Source organism: Cebus imitator, unplaced genomic scaffold, assembly GCF_001604975.1.
Source record: "Cebus imitator isolate Cc_AM_T3 unplaced genomic scaffold, Cebus_imitator-1.0 Scaffold117, whole genome shotgun sequence".
NCBI lineage: Eukaryota > Metazoa > Chordata > Mammalia > Primates > Cebidae > Cebus > Cebus imitator.
This window is the reverse complement of record NW_016107432.1, coordinates 5,379,006-5,385,005: the sequence shown is the minus strand read 5'-3', so window position 1 is coordinate 5,385,005 and position 6,000 is coordinate 5,379,006. Positions and strand designations below refer to the sequence as shown.

Here is a 6,000-nt window from a genome sequence, read left to right as displayed (position 1 = left end):
GTAATCGCGTGTTCTAGACTCCAGCCGGGGTCACCTGTAATCGCGTGTTCTAGACTCCAGCCGGGGTCACCTGCTGCTGCTGGGTGGGAGATGCAGGGTGGCTGTGTTTTTCCTCGAGTCCTCAGGCCCCCTTACCAGCCACCGTTTCTAAACTATTTGTAATTGCTTGTTGAAGCATTTTGTAATGACGGATGCCTTAAAATCCTTGTCAGACCATTCCACCGTCAGTTCTTCTCAGGGTTAGTATCTGTTGGCTGTCACTCACCTCATTTACCTTCAGGGTTCTTGGTGTGATGGGTAATTTGCAGTATCTGGGCATTCTGGACATTATGTTCAGAGACTCATCTTGTGAAGTGTTAAATCCTCTATTTGGGCGGGCTGTCATCCTGTTTAGGTTTAGCACGTATGGCCTGGCCTTTTGGAGGCTATGGTTCCCAAGTTTTGGGTCCCCTCTCTGAGCCTTGGTGTCTCCATCTGAGGAAGGGGGGGCACGCGTCATTCCTAATCAGTGGTGAACGCGAGGCCCCTCGGCTGGTCTGAGCTGCAGACTTCAGAAACAAGTGAGACAGGCCCGAGATGGCCATGGAGGCCTTGCCATGGCCCGGCTTGTGGAATTGAGGTGCTGAGCCTCAACAGCCCTCATGGTCAGGCCGCAGGATCCCCGTGTGCCCACGTGCAAGCTCCTCACCCCCATGTGCTCCCTGCAGGACTGGATCATATCTGTTCTTACAGATGAGGGAACTTCAAACTCAGAGACATTTCTCTTATGCCCAAGGTCACACAGCAAGTGACAGGCTGGGATTGAATCATGGGTGGACCAGCACCCTCAGGCAGCGTCTCTGGAGACCCCTCACATGCTCTCCTGGACACTTCTGCAGCTTTGTATTCAGGGTGGCCACTTTCATGTCCCCCACCCCACAGAAAAAAAGCTGGGTCCCTAGAGGGAAGGCTGATGGTCAGGAAGCTGTCCCTGGAGCCTTTGGGAAGACGTGGCCAACCACAAGCACGGACGGCAAGGCCACTGCCTGGGAACGGGAGGCATGGGAATCTCACACTGCTCGAGGCACTAAGAGTCCACGGGGAGAAAAGCACACAGACGACAGGTCCCCAGGCCTGGACTGGGGAGGGGAGGCAGAGCCTCCAGTGTGGGGTGGGGCTCTCCAGAGCCCAGGCAGCATTGGAGGCGGACAAAGGAGGCCCTGGGGCTGTGGCCGTGAGACAACATGAGCTCCCAGAGGGACACAGGGGCCACCTGGGGCCTGTGCTGCTACCCGCAGGGTTGGGAGGCCACACCCTACCCCATCCCTGGGCGTGGGTGAGCCTGCTGGGCTCGGGGAGGCATGGGGATTCCAGCTGAAAGCTAGCCTCCAGCCAACTGAATGGGGGCAGCTGCTCCCTGGGGCTCTGGAGCCCAGCAGGCTCGGCCTGGGCCACTGTCCCCGGGGCGGGGTATACCTCCAGTCACAGCATGTTCTCCTGGGCCAGGGACCTCTCCCTGACCTCTGGAGCTCCCTCTGCTTTCTCTGGGGGCTCAGAGAGCACCCTGCCCGCCCAGCAAGAGGCCAGGCCTTCCAGAAAGGCCATCACTGTGGTCCCGGCTGGCCACTCCTCCCTAATATCCTCTGCATGGAGGGACCTTCCAGCCACCTGCTGGACACCCAGGTGCCCATGCCTAAGTTCCCAGCCCTCCTTGGGCTGTCCCTGCCTGCCTTTTCCCCAGGGTCGGCCCTGCTGGCTGTCCCTGTCCCCGCTCCCCCAGCCCACTCCCTCTCCCGCCTTCGTCCCTCCTGGGTGCTCCTCCCCACTTCCTTCATGGAGCCTCCTGCCCCGTGATGGCACCTTCCCACCTGCTCCCTTGTCAGCACATGTATGTGCAGGCCTTTTCTCTCTTTTTCTCTCTCCTCCGAGCATTTTGCTGAGACGAGGAGATGGGAGGACGTTGACAAGGAGCAGGCTTGGAGCCAGGCAGGAGGTTTGGGTCTCAGACCCTCTTGAGAAAGGAATGCAAACTCAGGACGCAGCCGTGTGCTCACAGTCGGAGTGGCCTGGGCTATCAACTCCCATGGTTCCAGTCCCATCTGGGAGCCTCCAGCCTGGCTGTCTCCTCTGAGTTCCATCCGCCCCCTGGCAGCCCTGCCTGGACGTCTCAGGCAATCCAAGCCAACGTGAAGACACCCACCTGTTCCCACCCCAACCCTGAGTAAAGGCGCCTCCGCCAGCCTGCGCCAGAACTACCCACCAGTCTTCCTTGATTCTGTCACCCCTGCACCCCGTGGTTCCAGAGCTGCTCCCACGCAGGCCCTGCCGGTGAGATCTTTCCAGAGCCCCCAGCTGCTTTTGTGCGCACCACAATTCCTCCCACCCTGGCTGAGCAGCCTCCGGTCCACCGTCTGTGCAGCTGCCCTCTGATGCTTTAAACATGTAAAACGTAACCTCACTCCCGTGTCGTCCCAACTCCCCTCCCTGGCACTGCACTCCAGACCTTTCCTGACTGGCCCTCGGCCTGCTTCTGCCAGCTTCTGGTGCGTCCCACCCCGCCACCCTCGATGCCTCAGTTTCCCAAGACCACCCTGCTCCTGCCTGGCTGTGCTGCTTAAACCCTGAGTCAGGCCAGGCCTGGGTCCTCCAAAGGGTGCACAAACCCGACACATGGCCCTCGCTGTTCTTCCGACCTACGGCCCGGCCTCCACCCTCGGGGAGGTGGAATGCCCTCCCCCATATACTGACCCTATTCAAGGCTACACCCACTTCAAGCTGTACCAGACACCGTCTCTCTGCCCTGACTACTTACTGCATTTGGCAGTGCACCCTCCCCCAGCCCTCTCTGTCCCTCTTAGCACAGGGCACTGATATAACTCACTCTCAGCTTGTTTCTATGTCTCCCCGTCCCCACTAGAATGTTGGCTCCACAGACAGGGAACTTTGTCTGTTTTGGCCTCTGCTCTGTCCCCGGCATCCAGGACAGCGCGAACACAGCAAGCACTCACGAAATACAGACAGATGCCTCTTGGCTCACCATAGGCTCAACACATCCCATAGACCCAGTAAGATAAAAAGATCCTAAGTCGAAAACGCATTGAACGCACCTAACCTAGTGAACATCACGGCTTAGCCAGCCTGCTTTAAACATGCTCAGAAACCGGCATTAGCCTCCGTCCAGGTGTGAGTCATCTCACGCACAGCCTGGTGCATCACAGGGGCTGACTGGCTCGGTCATTCGCTGAATGCTGTCTGAGGTGAGAAGCAGTGGGTGTGGGTCCTGCAGGTACGCTTTCTACCCAGTGTACGTGGATTCACGCCGGTGGAGTCACACAGTCCCAGGTCGGAAGTTGGCGGTCTCCTGCATCTGTTGACTGGCAGCTCCCACCCACTGTCTCTGGGCTGCCATGCTCTTCTTCCAGTTCTTTTTTATTTTATTATTATTTTTGAGACAGAGTCTCACTCTGTCCCCCAGGCTGGAGTGCAATGGTGCAATCTTGGCTCACTGCAACCTCCGCCTCCCGGGTTCAAGCAATTCTCCTGCCTCAGCCTCTCAAGTAGCTGGGATTACAAGCATCCTCCACCACACCTGCCTAATTTTTTGTATTTAGTAAAGACAGGGTTTCACCATGTTGTTCAGGCTGGTCTCGAACTCCTGACCTCAGGTGACCCACCCGCCTAGGCCTCCCAAAGTGCTGGGATTATAGGCGTGAGCCACCGAGCCTGGCCCTCTTCTTCCAGGTCTGATGTTTGAAGATTCCACCCTTGGGGGGGGTCTCACATCTCTAAGCCTGAGCCATGCGCCCTGCCCATCCCACCAGATACTCTCAGGAGACTGACAGGCAGCACATCAGGGAGTCTCTTCCTTCAACCATGGACTAAGGAATTGAGAACTTTTCTGCCCTACCTTGCAACTCCAGAGGAATAAAGGGGAGAGGAGGAAGGCCACCTCTGTCCTGGTCCCCACCTACCGCCTTCCCTTCTGCTGGCAGGAACAGGGAAGCTGCAGCTGAGACGCTGCCTCCTGCCCCTCCCTCCCAGCAGGCTCTGAGACCAGGCAGCGGGGAGACAAGCAGACACGGGACTCCACCCGGTCCCACAGCCAGGGGGCACACAGAAGGGGACAGAAAATGCCAAAGCCCCAGTAGGTTGGGGGTGAAGCGTCCCCACGGGGGCCCCCCTGTGCTGCCGCGGTAGTTAATTCAGAGCTTCCCTCACCCCCTGTCCAACCTGGCCAAGCCACCCGTGGCTCCCACACTCCCACTGCTCACACGGGCCTCATGTGCTGGCATTTGAGGAAAGGGACTTATTCCCTATAGAAGTGCTGGGTCCTTTCCAGGGGCCACTGAGTCTTCTGGGCTGTGCCTCGGGCTGCCCACAGGGTTTGTATTATGCTGACATGCCTCTGACCTCCAAGGCTGGGATGTGGAAGACCTCAAAAGAGAGGATGGGGCCTCAAGAGGTTAGGAGCGTGGAACCCCAAGCAGCAGCAGGCCAGGCTGCCAGGGAGGGGAGGACACGGGACCCCCTTATGCTCCTCCCCAGGGCAGCGAGCCTTGTCCGATAACGCTTCTTCTAACAAAAAGTCCATAGCCTCCCTTCCTGTGCAGAAATCAGGTTCACTGATAATGATGTAAACTACTCTGCACGTAGTCCGGATAAAGCCCATGTGTAATATAAAAAGGAACAGAAAAACAGTCCATAATAACATAGAGATTTCAATATGACACCCTCTTTGGAGGGATGGTGGTGCCTGCTGGGAACTAATGGGGTGGGGATTGCTCCCTGGCTTGTCACCGCTGTAGAGTCCTCTGGCTTCCCTGCTGGGGAACAGGGACTGGGCCATGCTTACCACTGCCTCTCCACTGCCTAGCACCAAGTCCAGCGCATAGTAGGTGCTCAGTAAGTATTTTGTGGAGGGATGGATGAATGACTGAATGATAGATTCAGTCCCTGGTGAGATGTGCAGATGGTGTTGTGGGTGACACGAGTTTGTGACCCAGCTCTCGTGAGGCCGCAGTGGCACCCGGCGGGCAGGTGGCGGCAGACACGTGTGCACTCACTCTGTTGGCGTCTCTGCCTCTCCCAGCTCCCTGCACGCTTCTCCCGGGGCTGCTCTCATCTTCTCTGTCCCCCTCGGCGCCCCGCTCAGCGTCTGGCACAGAGTGGGTGCTCAATAAATACCCGTTGAATGTAATGCATTTCAATTCAACAGACATTTATTGAGTGCCCACTGTGTTGAATGTCACAATCCTACCTTCCTTGGGTGCCACGGATGGGCGACCCGAGGTACGGGGGCCGGCCTTGCTGTGTGCAAATGCTCTGTTCAGTGAATACTGTATGCAAATGGAACTGGTGCACATGGACTCAGGTCTGGGACTACTTGGTGAGAATCAAATGAACCCCGAGAGAAAAGAGTGGTTGGCTCTCCATCTCCGTGTGCTCCCCTTCCCGCCTGGATTCCTCACCTGATCCAGGCACAGCTGGCAGCCTGGGTCCTAGCTGCCATTTCCATGCAAATCGGGAAACAAGGCAATGGCATGGAGATGGAAATAAAGGCACAATCAGAATGGTTAGACACAGCGGGTTTCCTGCTCAAAACACCAGGAGAAAGTGCAGGAAGGACAGCAGCACAGCCACATCCTCGTAAGCAGGCATGGCAAGGGGAAGACACACGTCTTTGCTGAAGCACAGTCCCCCTGGGGAATTCGTGAGTCCAGCACGGGCCATAGGAGTCCTGCAGACCCAGCACGCCAGGACGGAGGCCGCTGCGTCCCACATGGGTCTGCATAGGCAGCCTGGAAGGAGAATGTGATGGCAAGGGGCAGGGCTGACAAAGGCCCTGGCCGCTGAGTGACCAGCCCACCCCCACACTGCCATGGCTTCCGGGCCTTGAAGGGCCTGCCCCCCGCCAGGCTTGTGAGCTCCTGGATCAACTCCAGGGCACCTATGTTCCGGCATTTTTAAATGAGGAAGCGGTGTATGAGGTGAAGGCTACATGTGCAGGTCACACAGCCTTTC

At 57.6% G+C, this 6,000-nt stretch overlaps 1 protein-coding gene across 26 annotated transcripts in view; it reads right to left on the bottom strand.

The window, feature by feature from the left end:
- The window catches only part of ABLIM2 (actin binding LIM protein family member 2), a 185,502-nt gene that overhangs the window by 31,641 nt on the left and 147,861 nt on the right, over positions 1 to 6,000 (bottom strand). The gene's annotated exons all lie outside the window — the stretch shown is intronic.